We start from the raw sequence: 20,082 nt of genomic DNA, 5'->3' as shown, positions 1-20,082 counted from the left end.
TAGAAGTTGTTTCAAAGTTGTTTAGATTTTGTATTTAAATTTAGCAAATAAATCTCTATTTTTGTTAGGGAAGTTAGGAGGTTATTCCTAGTTTTGTTTCCTCTTGTAACCTATATATAGTGTCTCTATTCCTCATCTTTGATCAATCAATTTGAGAAATAAAGAATTTATTTATTCTCTTCTCTTTTCTCTCGTGTGTCTCTCTGGTGTCCCTATCCTTAGTTTTATGGTATCAGAGCTAGGTTTAGATTGACACAAGAATGGTTAAAACAGCCATGATGACTGATGTATGCAAGGATGAGAGTTCCGAAGGATCGAATACGACCTCAATTTCTCTCCCTACAAGCACATCCACGACACCTCCAACTACAAATACTCCACCTTCTCGAACCAGCTCCTTCGGCTATTAAGTAGGCCCTAGTGTGTCAAACTCCCACGAATTGACCACCTCTTTCCCCCCATTTTCGAAGGCACAACTTGAACAGCTCTATCGCCTCTTAACATCGCCGGTTGAGTATACTCCTTCATCAAGTTTCATGGCACAACGAGGTATTTTTAGTGTAGCTTTAACAAGTTAACAACATTCTGATCAGTGGATCTTAGATTCGGGTGCCACTGATCATATGACCGCTTCTCATGATATGTTTACCATGTTCTCACCCAACCCGATTCAGACACATGTCAAGCTTGCAGATGGGTCATCGACGATTATTAAAGGCTTTAGTTATGTTATTCTTAGCTCGAATATTACATTGAACTCAGTGCTTCATGTGCCTAAATTATGTTCCAATCTAATTTCTGTTCAGAAGTTGACTCATGATTTAAAGTGTCAGGCCCTGTTCACTGATTCTAAGTGACACGACCCGCCCTAAACACCTACTAACTATAGGACAAGTCGTGTCGACTACAGACCTTCAACCATCTACCAAGTCTATAGTCAACTTCTTTCTAAATTTCTAAAACTAATTTAGATTATTCTTCAATATATAAAACATAAAGTGTAACATAATTCATCTAAAAAATAACTACTCGGCCACGACTCCTAAACATGTTGTACAATCACAAAAGGTACAACTATTCCAGTATAAGTCATTCTAGATGTACATACAAAATGATATGCAAATTCTGAGACGGTGAGTGGCAGAAACTGGTCGGCAAGTCTCTAAAAAACTTAGGTGCAGCCTGGTGGAGAAAAACAATGATAAATAGTGAGCTAGGAAGCTTAGTGAGTGGCATTTTATTAAAAAAATAATTTCGTAAAACTTATTCCATAAAAACAACTGAAATTTCAATTCTTAAGACGAGCTTCATAAAGCTGAAATAATAAACATTCTCGTTAAAACTTCATATAACTTGAGCAACTAAAATTCAGTAATTTTCTGAGCATAACTTGTAACAACATATACTTCCTAAAAACACTTTCTGAAATACATATCAAATATCTTCTTTCAAACCTAAAACAGATTAAGGAAACTCAACACCATATATATATCCACATTCTATTCTGGTTTACTAGCGTAGAGTAATCTCAATACGCACAGCAGAATAATTCTATTTCTGGTCCACTAGCATAGAGTAATCTCAATATACACAGCATAATATTTCTCTCAACACGTGGAGTAAAATGGTCGTCCCAAAGATCTTCTATTTCTGGGTATACTATTGAAACACATTATACGGGTAATCACCTGGATACAACAATATGGTGGTTTGAAAACGATTATAAGAAAATCATAAAACATTTCTATGTTCTAAAAAACATTCATAAATTCTCAGCAAACTCAATTTCTCAGCAGAAATAATCAAACATACGTAATATATATTTTCTTGAAGTTCTATAATAGATATCTTAAAATATTTAGTAAAATAACCACTCACAAATCCTATGAACGAGGTGAATTTGGTTGGTATGCTGCTCTCCAATTTCCGATCGTCCTGAAATAATAACCAATGAAATTTCAATTCACCCTCAATTACCAATTTAAACTCTACAATTCTTCAAATTAAACCATAAATTTAATCAACAACCCCATTCTCTCTCTACCATCCAATTACACCTCTTCCTCTCTCATTTTCCTTACAAGTGGGACCCACTTCCCACAATCATATCCTTTTAACCCATTTCAATTTATTACACGTGAAAAGCCTCAATTCCCAACCATTTTTTTCCTTTCATTTCCTTTTATTTTTAATTTTAATTCCCGACACATAGCCTTTCTCTCTCCTCTACACTATTCATCTTCTTCTTCCCAAACCACAACCAACGAGACCCTCCACTTCTTCCTCTCCATTTCTTCTATTCTTCTTCTTTTACTTCACAGATTTCTCCGACCTACAACAATGAAATCATGCACAGAGGCCGAAACCATCACAAGAGTTCAAGAAATCTCTTAGGCGAAGCAACACCCATAGACCATTTCATTCCAAACTCGAAAAAAAACTTGTGATTCACAAACCCACGAAGCAAGGGAGTCCATACCTAGAAATTCAGGGTTTAAAAATTCCAAAACTTACCAAAATCAGGTTCCCAACCTCAAACCGGTTTCATAAACTTCAATTTCATCCTCTCTTTCCTCTGTTTTGTTTTCGTTCCTTTGGTTTCTTTTTTTTTTTCCTTCTCTTCTTTTTCTTTCGTTTTCTTCTCTGTTTCTTTTTTTCTTTCATTTATCATCTCCACGTGGCTTCCTCCACAACACACATACACATCTCATTTTTCCACTTTCCTTTTCTTTTCTTTTCTTTTTCCTTTTTTTTTTAAAAAAAAACCTAAAATTACGAAAACACCCTTACACTAAGTGTTTGTTTCAGGACTTGATAACAGGAACGACGATTGGTAGTCCTTATGGCTTTGAAGGGTTTCTACTACTTCAGAGAACAAAGTCTAAGAAATAAACAAGTTCTCCAGGTTGGTGGTGAGTCAAATTCTAGAGAACAACAAATTCTACTTTTACATCGCCGTTTAGGGCACCCGAGCTTTCAGTATCTCAAACATTTGTATCATTCACTTTTTCATAAAGATGACCTTTTTACTTGTGAAGTGTGTCAACTTGCAAAATACTCTCGTACATCTAATTCTTCTATTGAGTATATATCATCCAGTCTATTTACAATGATTAATAGTGATTTATGGTGGGCCGTCTCGCATCAAAACTATGTCCGGTAAATGTTGGTTCCTTACCTTCACTGATGACCACACTAGGGTTTGTTGGGTTTATTTACTTAAAGAAAAATCAGAAACTGCATCAATCTTTCAACAGTTTCATTCTCTCATTCATAATCACTTTAATACGAGAATCAAAATTCTTTGTATAGATAAGGGGACAGAATATTTTAATCAAACATTGGATACTTTCCAGTCTCAAAATGGAATCATTCACCAAAGTTCCTGTGTCACTACCCCCCAACAAAATGGTATAGCTGAAATGAAAAATAGGCTTCTTTTAGAAACTGTTTGTGCTCTCATATTCACCAATTCTGCTCCTAACCGTTTTTGGGGTGATGTTGTCCTTATTGCTTGTTATCTCATTAATCAGATGCCCTCTCGTGTTCTGAAATTTAACACTCCAGTAGAAATCTTACTCACTATCTATCCTCAAATCCGATATATCCTCACAATTCCCCTCAAAACATTTGGATGTACTGCATTTACTCATGTTTATGATCGTGAACGTCACAAATTGGAGCCAAAAGCCAGAAAGTGTGTCTTTCTTGTTTACTCTCCTACTCAGAAAGGCTATAAATGCTATTGTCCAATCACCAATAAATTTTACACTACCATGGATGTCACATTTTTTGAGTCTCGATCTTTTTTCTCCCTAACTTTCCCTCAGGGGGAGACTAAGCCTATTGCAAGTAATCTTGATGGAAATGTTTGGGAGATTGATGATCTAAATACCAGGATTGAGTCCCTTCAATAAAAATACCTGAGATTGATGGTTTAAATACCGAGTCACCTCAGCCAAAAATACCTATCCTGATGTCCCAATTTCTCAGATAGAAGAGTCAGTTCCTATTATTTCCTATAATAATGAAGATGATCAAACCAACCCAAATTGAAGTGACAAACATCCTGAGACTCTTGTTTATTCTTGGCGACAAATGATTCAAAGAGGAGTGGAGCCACCACAGCCTCAATAGCAAAGTCATTCTCGTCTGTAGGTACTGAACAATCTACCCTTGTGCCTCAAGACAATACTAATGATCTTGATCTCCCTATTGCACTTAGGAAGGGTGTGAGATCGTGTACTCAACATCCAATTGCTCAATGTGTTGGTTATAGTCATTTATTTTCAATAGTTCAGACCTTGGCTCTCAATCTTGAAGCCAATGAGGTACCAAAATCCATTCAAGAGGCTATGAGCAATACACAGTGGAAAAATGTGATAGATGAGAAGGCTTTGAAGCTTAATGATACGTGAACAGTAGTTGATCGTCCTCAAGATAAACCAACGGCAGGATGTCAATGGATCTTTACTGTCAAATATAAGGCTAATGGGTCAATCGAAAGGTAAAAAGCAAGATTGGTGGCCAAAGGATACTCTCAGACTTTTGGGGTAGACTATCAGGAGACATTTGCACTCGTTGCAAAATTAAACACAATTTGTGTCCTCTTGTCCCTTGCTACAAATATGGATTGGAAACTACAACAATTGGATGTCAAGAATGCATTCCTTAATCGAGATTTGGAATAAGAGGTGTACATGGACCTTCCTCCTGGATTTGACATTGATAAGTATGATGGGAAGGTGTGTAAGCTGAAGAAATCTCTCCATGGTTTAAAACAATCCCCACGTGCATGGTTCGAGCGTTTTTCAAAGGCTGTTTGTAAACAAGGGTATATCTAAGCTCAAACTGACCGTACAAGGTTCTATAGACACTCTCAAGGTAAGATCACCATCCTCATTGTTTATGCCGATGACATTATCGTCACAGGTGACCATCGTGACGAAATAGAGAGACTAAAATATGCACTTGGAAAGGAGTTCGAAATAAAGGACCTGGGGGCATTTCGGTATTTTATAGGGATGGAAGTCGCAAGGAGCAAAACTAGTATATCTGTATGTCAAAGAAATATGTACTAGACCTCTTGAAGGAAACTGGAATGCTTGGATGTAAACCATCTGATACTCCAATAAGTCCCAATCATAAGTTGGGAGAGAGCCTAAACGAGGTACCGGTTGATAAAAAGAGATATCAATGCCTTGTTGGAAGATTAATCTATTTATCCCACACTAGGCCGGATATTTCATTTGCAGTGAGTGTTGTAAGTCAATACATGCATGCTCCTACTGAAGAACACATGGAAACGGTGTATCATATTCTTAGATATCTTAAAGGAACTCCAGGACTTGGATTATTTTTCGAAATGATGATGACAAAAAGATTAAAGTGTTTACAGATGCTGATTTGGCAGGTTCTATTCAAGATAGGAGATCTACGACAAGATATTGTACCTTCGTATGGGGTAATCTTGTTACATGGAGGAGTAAGAAACAATCAGTTGTTGCATGAAGTAGTGTTGAGGTTGAATTCAAGGCATTATCTCATGGTATTTTGAGATAATGTGGCTTAAACTTCTTCTCAAAGAACTCAATATCAGGTTTGATAATTCAATGGAAGTCTATTGTGACAACAAGACTGCAATTGCTATTACACACAATCCAGTACATCATAATCGTACTAAGCATGTTGAGGTTGACAGACATTTTATCAAGGAGAATATTGAAGAGAAAATTATAAATCTGATGTATGTTCCATCATCAGATCAAGCAGATATCCTAACAAAAGGACTCTTGAGATCCGTGTTTGAAAGCTTGTTGGTCAAGCTGAAACTGTTTAATCTGTATAGTCCAGCTTGAGGGGAGTGTTGAATTAGTTAGAAGTTTAGATTATGTGGACTTAGTTAGAAGTTCAAAGTTGTTTAGATTTTGTGTTTAAATTTACAAATAAATCTTCGTTTTTGTTAGAGAAGTTAGGAGGTTATTCCTAAATTTTGTTTCCTCTTGGAACCTATATATAGTGTCTCTATTCCTCATCTTTGATCAATCAATTTGAGAAATAAAGAATTTATTTATTCTCTTCTCTTTTCTCGTGTATGTCTCTCTGGCATCTCTATCCTTAGTCTTTAAAATATAAGTTTATACTTAATTCGCTGAAAAGAATCAATAGAACATGTTTCACATAGTGCTAAGTAGTGCTTGAGATTCTAAAATAAATCGAGAAAATACAACCCAACTCACTTGAACTCAAAGCTAAACAGTATCTTAATAGTTGGTGATCCAATGGCACCAAATCCGCCTCCTTTTAACTTAGCCTAGATAAAATGGTGCTTAAGTTGTCAAAACAAACGTAATTAATCTGCACAACGCACCCGTCACTCAACAAACGTAATAAAATGATTCCAAAAGTGCCTAAATGAACCCAATAATTCACCTCTAATTCAAAACAACATAGCTAAAATAGTTTTGAAAATGCCTAAATGAACCCAACAAACATAAATCCACCCCTTATTCAACAAAACATAGTCAAAATGTCAAACTCACTTCATATGCTGACCAAACTAATCATTCAAAGCCAAAACAATCATTCCTAACTCACCCAAATTCACTCTACATCTCACAAACTCACCAAACACACTTGAAATCATATAACAAGAAAATAATCAACATATTCCAATAGAAGTAGAATGTGAGGACCATCATGTGAAAGAAGAATAAGGAAGTATCAGCCTTTGAGTTGCTAAAGCCTCAACTAAGCAAGAAGTATTTCAACCTATCATACCATGTCCTTAGAGCTTGCTTGAGCCTATATATGACCTTGTGGAGTTTTCATACATGATTGGGATGGTGTGGATCAATAGAGCCTTCCAATTGTTGCATATACCATTTTTGCAAAGAAAACTTTGGAGATAGGCATTGTTTGACGTCAAGTTGGTGGATGGGCCAACCAAATTGAACAACGATAGTGAAAACAATTTGAATGATTGAGGCCTTGGAGACTGGACTAAAGGTCTCACTGAATTAAATCCCTGGTCTTAGGTGGAAGCCTTTGGCAAGTAGTCTTGCTTTATAGCGCTACCATCGACAACCAACGATGTGCATAAATTCCTACAGTGGCACTAAGCTCAAAGTTTTGTTAGAGATTAAGGCATGATATTCACTTTCTGTAGTATACTGCCATTCTACTGCCATTCTGGGAACTGAAGAGCCACTTTAGTGCAAATTGGATCAGTTGGAATAGAGCATGTGGTGGAGGGTAGGGTAGTAGAGGTGGTGGAGGGTAGGGTAGTAGAGGTGGCAGAGACTGTTTTAAGTTTGAAAATACCATTTTTGCTTCTAATTTGCATAGGGTGAGTAGAAGTGAGTAGATCAGAGTATTGTTGATGATATGGTGGAGAATGTAAAAAAAAATTCTATTTTTTTTTAACAAATATTGATATGCATGAATGATGTTTCATAATTAGAGAGCCACAAATTGGGAGATAATTTTTGAAATTTTATAAATAGGTGAAATGATACATCGAGAGATAGATTAAAAAAAAAACATAGACATATGAAATGATGTATGCAAAAGATAATATGGACGTGTGATGTGAAACGATAGAATTTTTTTTTTTTTAATTCTATAATTATATGGACATGTGAAATGATACATGAGAACAATAGTTTTTTTTTTTTAATTATGATATAGACTTATGGAATGATGCATGGGATGACATGTGAAGTATAATGATCCATGGGAATGATAGTTTTGTTTTTTCATTTTATTTTCTTTAAGAAAAACTTTTATCTAAATATGCTACAAATTGTCGTAAGTTTTATGATATGAAATCACTAATAGAGTGTAAGTGCATGTACATGTAATGCTAGACTCTATTTCACCATAAGAAATAGACATTAATATGCACATGAAATTAAACTAAAAGGTTATAAGGTCAAATTCCTAAGTTTTGGATAAAAGTGAATGAACTCGAAAGTCTTTGTGTGCCTACATTGGAACATTTATATTCCCTTTAGAAGCAACACTTCTAAACTCACTTAGAGCTAAATACGTGACTAAAAAAAATGTAAATAAATATGATGTAGATGCATGATGAAAACAAAAAGGGGTCGTTTAAACGACGTAGTTGCAAGGAAACTCCACTCTTGTTCAAGTGAAAGATTTAAAAATACCAGATACGAATAGTAAACCTACTATTCAATTATATATCTTTTCTCCTTATCTCTACTCTCACAGCATGGTCACATTCTTTCAAATTTGTAGGTCCCACCATTTTTTTTAAATGGTGGGTTCTACCATTTTACAATTTAATTGCTCATCCAAGTTTTTTAAATTTTAATTCAAATATATTTTTTTAGTTCATAGATATATATACTTTTTAGTTATTATAGATTATATGAACTTATAATTCAATTTTATGTATACGTAGTTTTTTTTTAAATATATGTATATGTAGCTATGTCTTGGTATAGAATAAATTTTAAAATGTCAAGTTCAAATAATTAAATTTAAACATTTAATGAAATCAAATTAATTAAGTACTTAAATAATCATAATTATTTAGTGAAAAGTTACTATTATTATTTTAATTATTGTTCCCTATAAACATGTTTAAATGTAGTTTGTAAAAATATATAATTTTAAACGAGTGACTTGAAAATAAGAATAATAATTTATTTTAAATATATAAAGATGAAGATACTTAATTCCAAGCGAACATATATTAAAATAAAATAATATTTTTTTCAAATTAGCCATATAAACTAATAAAATAAATTGTATTGTATTTTGAACTTACTGAAATAAAATCTATATTAAAAAAGATGTTTTATTTTTAAATTAGACACCATCAAAATAATGTATGATATTCATTTTCAGTTAAAATAATCTAAATATGTATTATTTTATTTTTAATATAGTGAATTTAAAAGAGCTAGAGAATATATTTTATTTTCAAAGTAATTAAATTAAAATAACAAAAAGTATAAAAAAAATTAAGATAATTTTATCATCACTTAAATAAAATTCTAAGGTTATGCAATAAAAAGAAAAGAAATAAACAATACTTAATTGTAATTATAACCCATTTAATTTTAAGAAATATTTATAAAATAATATAAGTCAACATTTAAATTTTATAATTGACATAAACCAATTTTAATGAAAATTTTACTAGGATTTGACTCTAATGGTAAAAAAAAAAAAAAATAGCCTACATAAATCCAAACTACACAACTCTAGATTTAATAACTCTGCAACTTGAACAGAAAACAAACTTCAAAACTTCAAGTTAAGAAATTTTGCAACTCAAACACAAATTAAATAACTTTAGACTTATTAACTCTCCAGATTTAACAACTTCAGATTTAATAACAACTCCACCCTATGGCTTGAACGCCTCCAAAGGGAATATAGAAAACAAAGAAAATGTACATAATTTGTTGGAATTAGTACATAGATAGTCTATTTACAAATCATAATTACGTAAAAGATGGAAAAGTATAGAATTTACATTTTTGTTATAAAGCAATCCCTAATTATATGGTACCCATAACACAAATTACTAGTATATTCTTAGGATCTATCTCAATATTAAATAATTATTAAAATTTAGAATGGATAAATTAGGAGGTCAAATCCCTTAAAACATGCTAATCATACTTTCCAAAATTAAAAAATCTCAAAATCCAAAAAATTCATCCATTTTCAAAACTCACCCCTTTCTTCTTCCTCGTTTTTCTTTTCTTCCTCCGACCATCGGTTTTCCTTCCTTCGACCCTCCGTTCCTCTTCTCCAACCGTCTGCCTTCCTCTCTGGCCGGCTCCTCTTTTCTTTGTCGCAAGAGCATTTCATCTTCGGCTGCCTTCAAAAAGAGATTTCCATCGGTTCTTATTCTCTGGCCGTCTTTGCCCGCCTTCGTCTCTGGGCGACGTTTGCTTGCCTTCATCTCCGGCCGCCTCCACTTTTCTTAGTCGCCAGAGCAGTTTATCTCCAGATTGAAAGGTTTGCATTCCAACAGATGTTTTCAACTTTTGATTTAGTGTGAAATATTGTATATGTGAGGATATATAATATAGTAATTTGATTATGGTATATCTTATAACTCAACTTGTATATATGCGGATATGCGGATATATACTATAGTGATTTTGAATGATACGCTGATATATAAGTGGATATATCTTATAACTCAACTTGTATATATGCATGCAGATATATATATATATATATACTATAGTGATTTTGAATGTATATATGTGAATATATAAGTGGATATATAGTGTGATTTTGAATATGCGGATATATGTTTATCTAAACTTCAAAAGATGTCTCTGTGATTTTGGATTGTCTTTGAAGATTGAGCACCAATGTGAGAGTGAATTAAGGGAAAATCAATCTTTTTTTAATGAGTAAATTAAGGTGTTGAATGAGTGAATTAAGGGATTTGAATTGAAAATTAGTATTGGGTCCACAATAATTAAAGGATTATGATAATGATTTATGGAATTAAATTTTTTGTATTTCAAAAAAAGCAAATAACTATAATAAATGTAAATGCAATAAATAAGGGTAAAATCGGAATTAAAATAAAATCCTATTGGCATAAATATAAAATTGTAAAATTAGAAAATTTTAGACATTTGTGTAAATAAGTTTCTAAAACAGTCCTCCAAAGACATTATCTCTAATTTTTTTTCTCTTTTTCTATTTTTAAAAAGTGGTTAATTTTTAAAACCTTACTGTTAAAAACTCCAAATTGATCCTTATTTAAAAAATAATAATAAACGATATGATCATTAATGACACAACAACACAAAAAAAAAAAATTGAATATGAGTGTAAGTTATGTTCTAATGCATCCTAGAGGGAAATGATCCCCCTAGTTTCTCATATTCTCTCGCAGTGTGGTCAACTTGGGTGAAGAACTTCATGTGCCTATACAGGAATCGAAATTCCAGGAAGGTCACATTACTTAGTCGCCGATTTAATCCTAAAAGGTGGAGCTCCAGTAGGAGACTTATGAATGTGTGTGAAGTCATTTCAAATTCGACGAGTCGGACCAAGTCTTAATGGACGTCATTAATCATGTGATGCAAACAACATTCAAGGAGTATAGGGCAAAATTGTACAAGTATTACAAAGGTCATCCTGTTGGGTGTGTTGCCCTAAACTCGTAGTTTGTATTTTGTGTAAAAACAAATCTATATTCAATAAAGTTTTATTCAATAAATTTGTTGTTGAATTCATAGCATTGCATCATCCAAAATCCAATAAACTAAACATCCGAGGTTATTTTAGTGTAACCGGGACAGTATATGTACTGGGTATATATTTGATATACCCCTGATATACGAGGTATATATTTGATATACCCTGATATACAAGTGGATAATGTCCCGTGAATAACCTAAAGGGTCTATAGTATATGGATAAGGCTGGGTACCTTATCCTGGCAACACTATGGATACGGCCCACTCTGTAAAGGTTACAGACGACTCGATCCAGGTCGTTCGTGTGGAGACATGCGAGTGGGGGTATCCTATACAATGAGTTTGTATAAGACCGGACCACGAAATAGCCAATCTTTAGATGTAACACCGTTAACTAATAGATTGCTATTTCTTAAGATGACCAGACAACTCATTCTCAATCTTGAGTGAGTTATGGACTCCTGCCCGTGAGGGCTCGTCCTTTGATCTGTATGGGTGAGAGTGGCCCGAGTTGCCGATTCAATATTCCTACCATTTTGGGGACGAGACCGAGTGGGGAGCTGGGAACATAACTTCACAAGATGGAATTCACTTCTCTCCGACTTTAGGGGAGTAGATGAGTGTTCCCTTAAATGCTGACTCCGGGACTTGAACAAGGGGCCCCACCCTCTCATTGGCTCGAGAGGGACTTCCGGTTATTGGTCGGACCATAACCGAGTTGTTCATTAGAGGAGCAGTGGTATTTAAGGAGTAAGATGTAACTCATGGGTAAAACGGTAATTTGACCCAAATTGAGTTACGAGCACTCGTGAAGGATTGACTCGTCATTTATGGTCGTATATCCATGGACACGAGAACATTCTACAGTGAGAAAAGTGCAACTGCGGGTCTTTAGTGGAGTGACCCGTACTTAACGAATGTTGATTAACTCGGTCAATGAGTTTGACTGATTAATCTCGTATCGTTGGAGCTTCGGATCTGTAGGTCCATTAGGTCCCCTTGCTAGCTCATAACGGGTAAAACGAGGATCAAGTTTTTGGAAGAATTTGAACTGTTCAAATTTCTTAAGGGATTATATGTATATTGATACATTATAATATATAGTTAATTCTAAATTCAAACTATATATTATGAGAGAAATTATTTGAATGAGATTCAAATAAAAATAATATAAATATGATTCATATGAAAATTATAAATTAATGCACATAAGATGTACATTAAATCTATAAATTATACAAGAGAGAATATGGTTTAATTAAATATGATATATTTAATTAAATGTTAAATAATTAAATGTTAATTATTTAATATTACATTTAATTAATTAATTATTAATTAATATTATTTAATTATTAATTTGATTAATAATTATTTAATATATATATTAATTATATTAATTAATTAATATTAATAAATAACTCCCCTGCATTTTAGCAGGGGAGTGGGGAGTTTAATGACGTGGGGTAACTTCCCACATCATTGGTTTTTTTTGTTTTTGTTATGCAGAAGAGTTGTGCAGAAGAAGAAGAGGAAAAAAAAAAGGACAGTAGAACTTCCATCCTCTCTCAATCAAGATCTCTCTCAAACTCTCTCTCAAACTCTCTCTCTCGTTCCAAGGAAACGCTCCCACAAGCGTGATCTTGAAACCCAAGAGGATAGCAAGGAAGATTCAATGGTGGTGTTCGACGGAAATTCGTTGAAGAAAAGTTCTTCAAAGGTAAATTTTTTCCTCTGTATTTTCCTTCTTTGCAAATTGATTTTGTTTCCCAAATATCACGAACAACGGTCCGCTTCCACTCCGGGATTCACATCCCACATTTGAGATTGCTCACAACACTTCGCTCGAACAATTGTTGGCAAGACCAAATGATTAGAACATGTTATGCGATAGATAGGAGACAAATGAATGGAAGGTATTTTACGAATATAACTTATACTTATTTTCTATACTTTATATTCAATATTTTGATATATGCGATTCTTTTGTTAGCAAAAATCTAAGACCAACAAACACAACAGGGCGAAGCTTCCCTTCAACCATCGTGTTCGGTCCAAAGTGTTTGCTACTATCACCAAGGAGAAGGTACAATGCAATAATATTTTTTCTTTCATGTACCTCATTACTTATGATTATCAATAATTATGTGTTATCAAGTGCAGCAAGAGCAAGAGGGAGGCAAAAAGTTTAGTGAAATCAATTTGTTTAAGGAGACTAGATACCATAATGTTAAAGGTTGGGTCGAAGGCGCCAAGACAACTTATGTAAGTTTACCACTCTTATAATAATTAATTTCAAATTATGCTTCAAATTGAATGTGTGAACATTTTGTTGTTTTTTTACTATTTATGCAGCGAACCAATGTCAGACCCAGAAGTATTGGAAATTGTTCTTGGGTCTTGATCAAGCTACACTAAAAGCGCTGGTTGGGGCTCAAAACGTAAATCTCGTAAAGGTTCTACTTCAAGTGTAGCTTGTTCACATTGGGAACAATAGCTGTCTGAAGAACTTATGGCGACGAAATGGTTTTCGTCGCCACAGGTTGCTCTGGCGATGAAACAAATTTTGTTGCTATAGAGGACCTACGATGACGAATTTATAATTTTGTCGCCATAGATCTTTTGCGATGGGGCTATAGCGATGACTTTTTTCGTCGCCAAAGTCTTTTGGCGAAAAATTTATAACCTTTAGCGATGATTTCTTATGTCGCCAAAAGTCGAAATTCTTGTAGTGTCTATGCCCATCGAGATCGGCGACAATGAGGTACGCGAGAGGTCTTCAGTTCCTGAAACTCCTCAATTTGACTTGGTGATTGAGGCGTCCCCTATTTAGGCGGTGCATGCCTCCTCACCAGTGAAGATGAAGAAGAAGTCCCAAAAGAATGCTGGTCAGGGTGGAAAAGTGCCTGAAAATGTCGAACGGTTCGCACCTTTCGTCACCATCAACACTAATATCCTAACTGCTCCAAAGAGGATTGTGGAAGTGATGGATTTTGAACTTCCCTTTAGGACCCACCCGATGTCGAGGAACGTGAACAAGCTAACTCATTGAGTGGAGCACGTGAGCTCCGAACAAACTCTCCAGCTAGCTGTCAATCATGCTGTCAAGGTAACTTTAGCGCGCTTCTCATTCTCTCTTTTCTTTCTCTATACATATATTTTCTTTACATTCTTTTCTTCCTTCTCAAGCTCACGCCCTTATGTGCAAATTTGTGGCCTTGGTTACGACTAAGCTACCCTGTCGTGAGTAGTGGGCAAAGAAGGAGACGGCTGCTCATTCTAAGGACTTGCAAGAGGCCGAGCTGTAGGACGCGAGGTCAAAGTTGCTGGACGTGACCAAGAAGGTGGATGACCTTGAGGCCAAAACAGAGGAGCTTCAAGGGGAGGTCAACACGAAGGGGGACGAGTTGCATGCTGTTCAAGCCCAGCTGGAAGGTCGGAGTCTGGAGTTAGAAGCCTCCAACTCGAGAATGAAGACCTTAAGCCAAAACTGGATAGGCGCCGTCAGGTCGAGTCTGTTATGGCTGTGAACATTAAGAATGCAACACACCACCTTCCAGAAGCTACCGACCTATGTTGAGTTCAACAAAAGCTTAGTAGATGACGACTTCAAGTTTTCCCTAATGTTCTTAGAGAGGCACAACTGCGAGCTCGATCTTACATGCACCTCTGAAGCATGCTTACGTCAAGGCTGTTGGGTTTTATGCTCTAAACTTGTGGTTTGTAAACATAAAGCAAATATTCATTCAATAAAGTTGTTATTGATAGAATTGCATTAACCCAAATCCAATAAACTAATATATGAGGTTAGGTGATGTAATTGGAACAATATATAACAGATATACAATATATATGTAATATACAACATATATATTTGATATACAGTGTATATATTTGATATACAATGTATATATATAGTATATATTCGATATACAGGTGGATAATGTTCCAGTAGTAACCTAAAGGGTCTTAGTACATGGATAAGGTTGGGTACCTTATCTTGGTAACACTATGGATACGACCCACTTCGCTTTCATTACAAATGACTTGATCCAGGTCGTTCATGTGGAGACGTGCGAGTGGGGGTATCCTATACAATGAGTTTGTAAAAGACCGGACCGTAAAATAATTAATCTTTAGCTGTAACACCGTTAGCTAATAGATTAATATTTCAATAGGATGACCAGGTAACTCGATCTCAATCCTGGGTGAGTTATGGATTCCTGCCTGTTATGGCTTGTCCTTTCATTTGTATAGGTGAGAGTGATCCAAGTCGCCGACTCAATATGCCTACCATTTTGGGGACGAGACTGAGAGGGGAGCTGGGAACACAACTACACAAGATGGAATTCACTCCTTCCCGACTTTAGGGTAAGTAGATGAGTGTTCTCTTAAGTGCTACTCCGGGACTTGAACAAGGGGCCCTACCCTCTCATTGGCCCGAGAGGGACTTCTGGTTATTGGTTGGACCATAACTAGGTTATTCATTAGAGGATCAGCGATACTTAAGGTACGAGATGTAACAAAGGGGTAAAACGGTAATTTGATCCAGCTGTGGTTATGAACACTTGTGAAGGACTGACTTACCATTAATAGTAAAAATCCATAGACGCAAAATATTCTAAAGTGATAAGAGTGCAACTGCAGGTCTTTAGTGGAGTGACCAACAATTAACGAATGTTGATTAATATGGTTAATGAGTTTAATCAATTAATTTCGTATCGTTGGAGCTTATAATCTGTAGGTCCATTAGGTCCCCTTACTAGCTCGTAAATTATAGTTAAGAATATTTAGTCTTGGAAAGAATTTGAATTGTTCAAATTTGTTAAAGGGAATTAAAGTTAATCGTATAAGATGCAATTAATATAACGTATGTTTACATTATAATATAAAGTTCATTTTGAATTGGATTCAAAATGATGAAAGAGATGGATATTAGAATTTGATTCTAACATAGTTGTTTAATTTAATTAAATATGATTTAATTAAATTAATGGGATATGTTAATTTGATTAAATTAAATTTGATGTAATTTAATTAAATTAATATTTCTTTTTTGTAATTAAATTTAATTAATTAAAAATATTTTAATTAAATTACATAAAAGAAAAAAAAAAGAAGGAAATAATGAGAGGATTTGGTGGGAAGTGGGGAAGTTTGGGTAGTGGGAAGGTGGTGAGTGGGGAAGTTTTGCTTCTCCACCACTCTTCCTCCATTATAAAAATGGAGGTTCTCCCATCTTTTTGGTGATCGTCCAAACGTCGATTGGTTGAGTTTCTGAAACTCCAACAAGCAAATCTCTCTCTTGATTTCTCAGTTTCCCTTTCAATTATAAGACAGTTCCCACAAACCGAGTTCTTAACTTCTAGAGGATAGCGAGGAAGACTTTGTGGTGGCATTGACGTCTATATTGAAGAGGTGTCTTCAAACGTATGTATCACTAACTTCCTTCTTACTCATGCTTATGTCTTTTCTTTGTTGTAATTCTAAGACAAGATCGAAGTACACGCGTTCGCGCTCTTCCATTGCAGGATCTGATCCCTTCAAAGGCTTAGATGGTGTCGCCTGATAGGGAGCATGGCCTCTGAGGAGGTCATTCAAGAGGGGCTGAAGAAGTTGGACAAGCTTGTCCCCGTCGACGTTCCTGACGATGACCCTCTGGCTAAGGCCGTCCAGGTTGACCTCTCGAATGATTGAGCTTTGTTGCACTCCCTTCCTTATCTTTGTTGCTATTCCATTCCCTTTTTTATTTTTTATGACCATGGTTTTTTATGTACTACGAGTGGAGGCCTTCTCCTTAGGATTTTAATGAACCTTGGCGCATTTTTATCCCTTTGTGTTTTTGTCTTATCATTAATCAGTTGTCTATTCACGAGCTAGTATTTAGGCTTAATAACTTGATCGCTTTAAATTAACAAATGGCTTTTGAGCTCGTGCCCTAACCCTTTGGGCACTCGTTTGGCATCTTGCTCATTGTTAGCAAGGGTGGCCCCCATTTAAATATAGCTCGGTAAGTTTAGATCATGAGAGATATATTTAAATTGTATTGTCATGAGAGAAAATTTACACAGGTGGACATCTTTACACGAGTTTACTTTTAGGATTACTGCTCATTGGAGCTCGCCTCACATCCTTAGTGGTGGTAGGTTCGTAGGTGCTTCGCATTCCACAGATGCAGGAGTAGCTTTCCATCGAGGTCGGCCAGGGCGTAGGTTCTAGGTCATTGGACGTCCTTCACCTGGTATGGACCCTCCAATGTGGGTTTAAGGGCTCCCATGTGTTGGACTACCTTTCGAAAGACGAGGTCCCTAGGTCAGAAATTGCGAAGCTTGACCCTTGAGTCGTAGTATCACTTTATCCGGCCCTGGTACTCCGCGACTCTAGTTGGGAAGTTTCTCTCTCTTCCTCTAGGAGATCGAGGTTCAAGAGGAGACCCTCGCTATTCGCTTATTCTTTGAAGTCCTCAGTTTGAGTTGTTGGAAACCCAACCTCGACAGATACGACTGCTTCCGACCCGAATGCCATCGCAAATGGGATCTCACTAGTCGAATTTTGCTTGGTTGTCTGATATGACCACAACACCTCCGAGAGCTCCTCTGCTCACCGACCCTTTTGGATCTTCTAGCCTTACTTTCAACCCACACTTGATTATTTTGTTTACGGCTTCTACCTGACCATTGGCTTGTGGGTGGGTAAGGGACAAGCTAAAGTTCTTTATCCCAAGCTTTCCGCAAAATTCTTTAAACTTGGGGTTGTCAAAGTACTTTCCATTGTTGGACATGACAGTGTGAGGTATGCCGAACCTACAAACTATGTTGGTCCGCACAAAGCTCGTGGTTTTCGCTTCAGTGATGGTAGCCAACGGCTCGACCTCGACCGACTTAGTGAAGTAGTCAACGGCTACCATAGCGAACTTGGTTTGGCCTTTCCCAATGAGCAGCAATTTGATGAGGTTTATCCCCCATTGGGCGAAGGGCCACGGGCTTGTGATTGGTGAGAGGAGCTCCGACGGTTGGGAGATCATTCCAAACCTCTAACATCGATCAAACTTTCGAGCAAACTCTTTCGCATCCTTCCATGGTGGGCAAATAGTAGCATTGCTTTACCAATTTGGTAGCTAGAGATCGACCCCCTGAGTGATTGCCGCAAATCCCTTCATGAAGTTCTCTCATTGCGTAATCTACTTCGTCGGCATCTAGGCATCTTAGTAGGGGGAGAGAGAATCCCCACTGGTATAGCTTGTCACTGTGGAGGACGTACCTTACCACTTTTTGTCTCATCTTTCTAAGCTGGGCTTGATCTGAAGGTGGCTCACCATGTAGGAAGGCCTTTATAGGGTTCTCTAGGTTGGGTCCTTGACTTCTACGTTGCTCACCTCTAACTCGAAGATCGAAGGTGGGTTGAGAATTTCCACCAAAACCGATCTGGGGAGCTTTATTTGGTAAAAGGATGCTAGTTTGGCCAACGCGTCCGCGTTAGAATTTTTGGATCTGGGTACCCGCTCTATGGTGTATATCTTGAACCAAGTTAGGAGCTCACGCACTTTGCACAAATACTTCTCCATTTGACTGTTATCAACTTGGTATTCCTCGTTTATCTGATTCACCATGAGTTGAGACTCACTGCAGTAACCAGGTCTATGGCCCTCATAGCTTCCACCATGCACAGACCCGCAATCAGACTTCGTATTCAGCCTTGTTGTTCGAAGCTCGAAAGCTGAACCTTTTAGCATACTCAAGGCATGCTTCGCTTGAGGATTGGAGAAAAACGTCACCCATACCCTTTCTCATTAGAAGATCCGTCCACATATTATAGTGCATCGATCCTAGCTCGATCCATTGGGGTTTATTGGGAGGGTCAGCTCGGCGATGAAATCTGTGACCGCTTGACCTTTCATTGCGACCCTTCATTCGAAGCTTTTGTCGTACTCGCTTAATTCAAGGGCCCACTTCATGAGTCTTTTGGATGTTTTTAGGCTTTTGGAAGACTTGTTTGAGGGGAAAGTTTGTTAGGACAGTCACCTTGTGGGTATGGAAGTACGGGCGAACATGTCGCGCTGCCGCGACCAAAACTAACACCAACTTTTCCACTTGCGGGTAGCAAGTCTCAACATCAGTCATTGCCTTACTCGTATAGTATATTAGGTTTTGCCAACCATCGTCTTACTTGATCAAGGCTGAGCTTATCATGCTCGCCGATACTCACTCACTAAATTTCTTGAAATATAAACAATAAATTGTATTGTATTAATGAGTTTCCTCCATTGTGTTAAAATTTTACCAACAGAAGTCAATTTGGTCACTTTCTAAAAGTACAAGAATTAAAGTGGACAAAAGTTTGAAGTATATAGACTAAAATGAATGTTTTGAAACTACATGCATGAATCAAAATGAACCAAAGTAAAAAATATCAATATTCATGGGTTTCCCATCCCAAAACAAATTAGCAATGGGAGAGTAGTCTACTTATATTAAAATTTGGCCATATCTCATTTTTAAACCGGATGTTCATTTGAAATTTTTGGACTCTGATACTATATTAATATTCACATAGTTCCATCTTAAAGTCAATTAGCAATGAGATGATAGTTCACTTATATTATAAACTCTTATTATGTCTTTTATGTTTTCAATGTGGGATCTTTAACCTATCATCTCAAAATTGTAACTCTTTTTTTTTACTCGAAAACCTAGGAAACAAAACAATATTTAATCTAATTTTATACTTTCACTTTTGAAATATTGGGGTGGGAATTGTGGTTGAAAAAACTTGGGGTAACAGACAAGGGAAGGAGAGTGATTGGTCTGAGTCTGAGAAGTTAGAAGGGAGGATACTTTTTTTTCTTAATCTTTAAGGTTGGCCTCACACCCAA

General features: G+C 36.1%; 2 long non-coding RNA genes across 2 annotated transcripts; one reads left to right on the top strand and one right to left on the bottom strand.

Moving 5' to 3' along the window:
* Positions 1 to 893: 893 nt before the first annotated feature.
* On the bottom strand, positions 894 to 3,178 carry LOC148208280 (uncharacterized). Its single transcript, XR_015789002.1, has 3 exons — positions 2,515 to 3,178; positions 1,879 to 1,935; positions 894 to 1,182 (listed from the first exon to the last, which is right to left on the bottom strand). It is a non-coding gene; the product is annotated as an uncharacterized LOC148208280 (long non-coding RNA).
* A 9,484-nt stretch (positions 3,179 to 12,662) lies between these two features.
* Positions 12,663 to 14,980, top strand: LOC148208279 (uncharacterized). The gene is made up of 4 exons (XR_015788935.1): positions 12,663 to 13,126; positions 13,204 to 13,296; positions 13,374 to 13,475; positions 13,566 to 14,980. It is a non-coding gene; the product is annotated as an uncharacterized LOC148208279 (long non-coding RNA).
* The last annotated feature ends 5,102 nt before the right edge of the window (positions 14,981 to 20,082 follow it).

This window comes from Momordica charantia, assembly GCF_013281855.1.
Source record: "Momordica charantia cultivar OHB3-1 chromosome 11 unlocalized genomic scaffold, Mcharantia_2.0 BLBB01000011.1, whole genome shotgun sequence".
In the NCBI taxonomy this organism is placed as follows: domain Eukaryota; kingdom Viridiplantae; phylum Streptophyta; class Magnoliopsida; order Cucurbitales; family Cucurbitaceae; genus Momordica; species Momordica charantia.
Note: the sequence above shows the minus strand (reverse complement) of the source record. Positions and strands in the feature narration are given on the sequence as shown.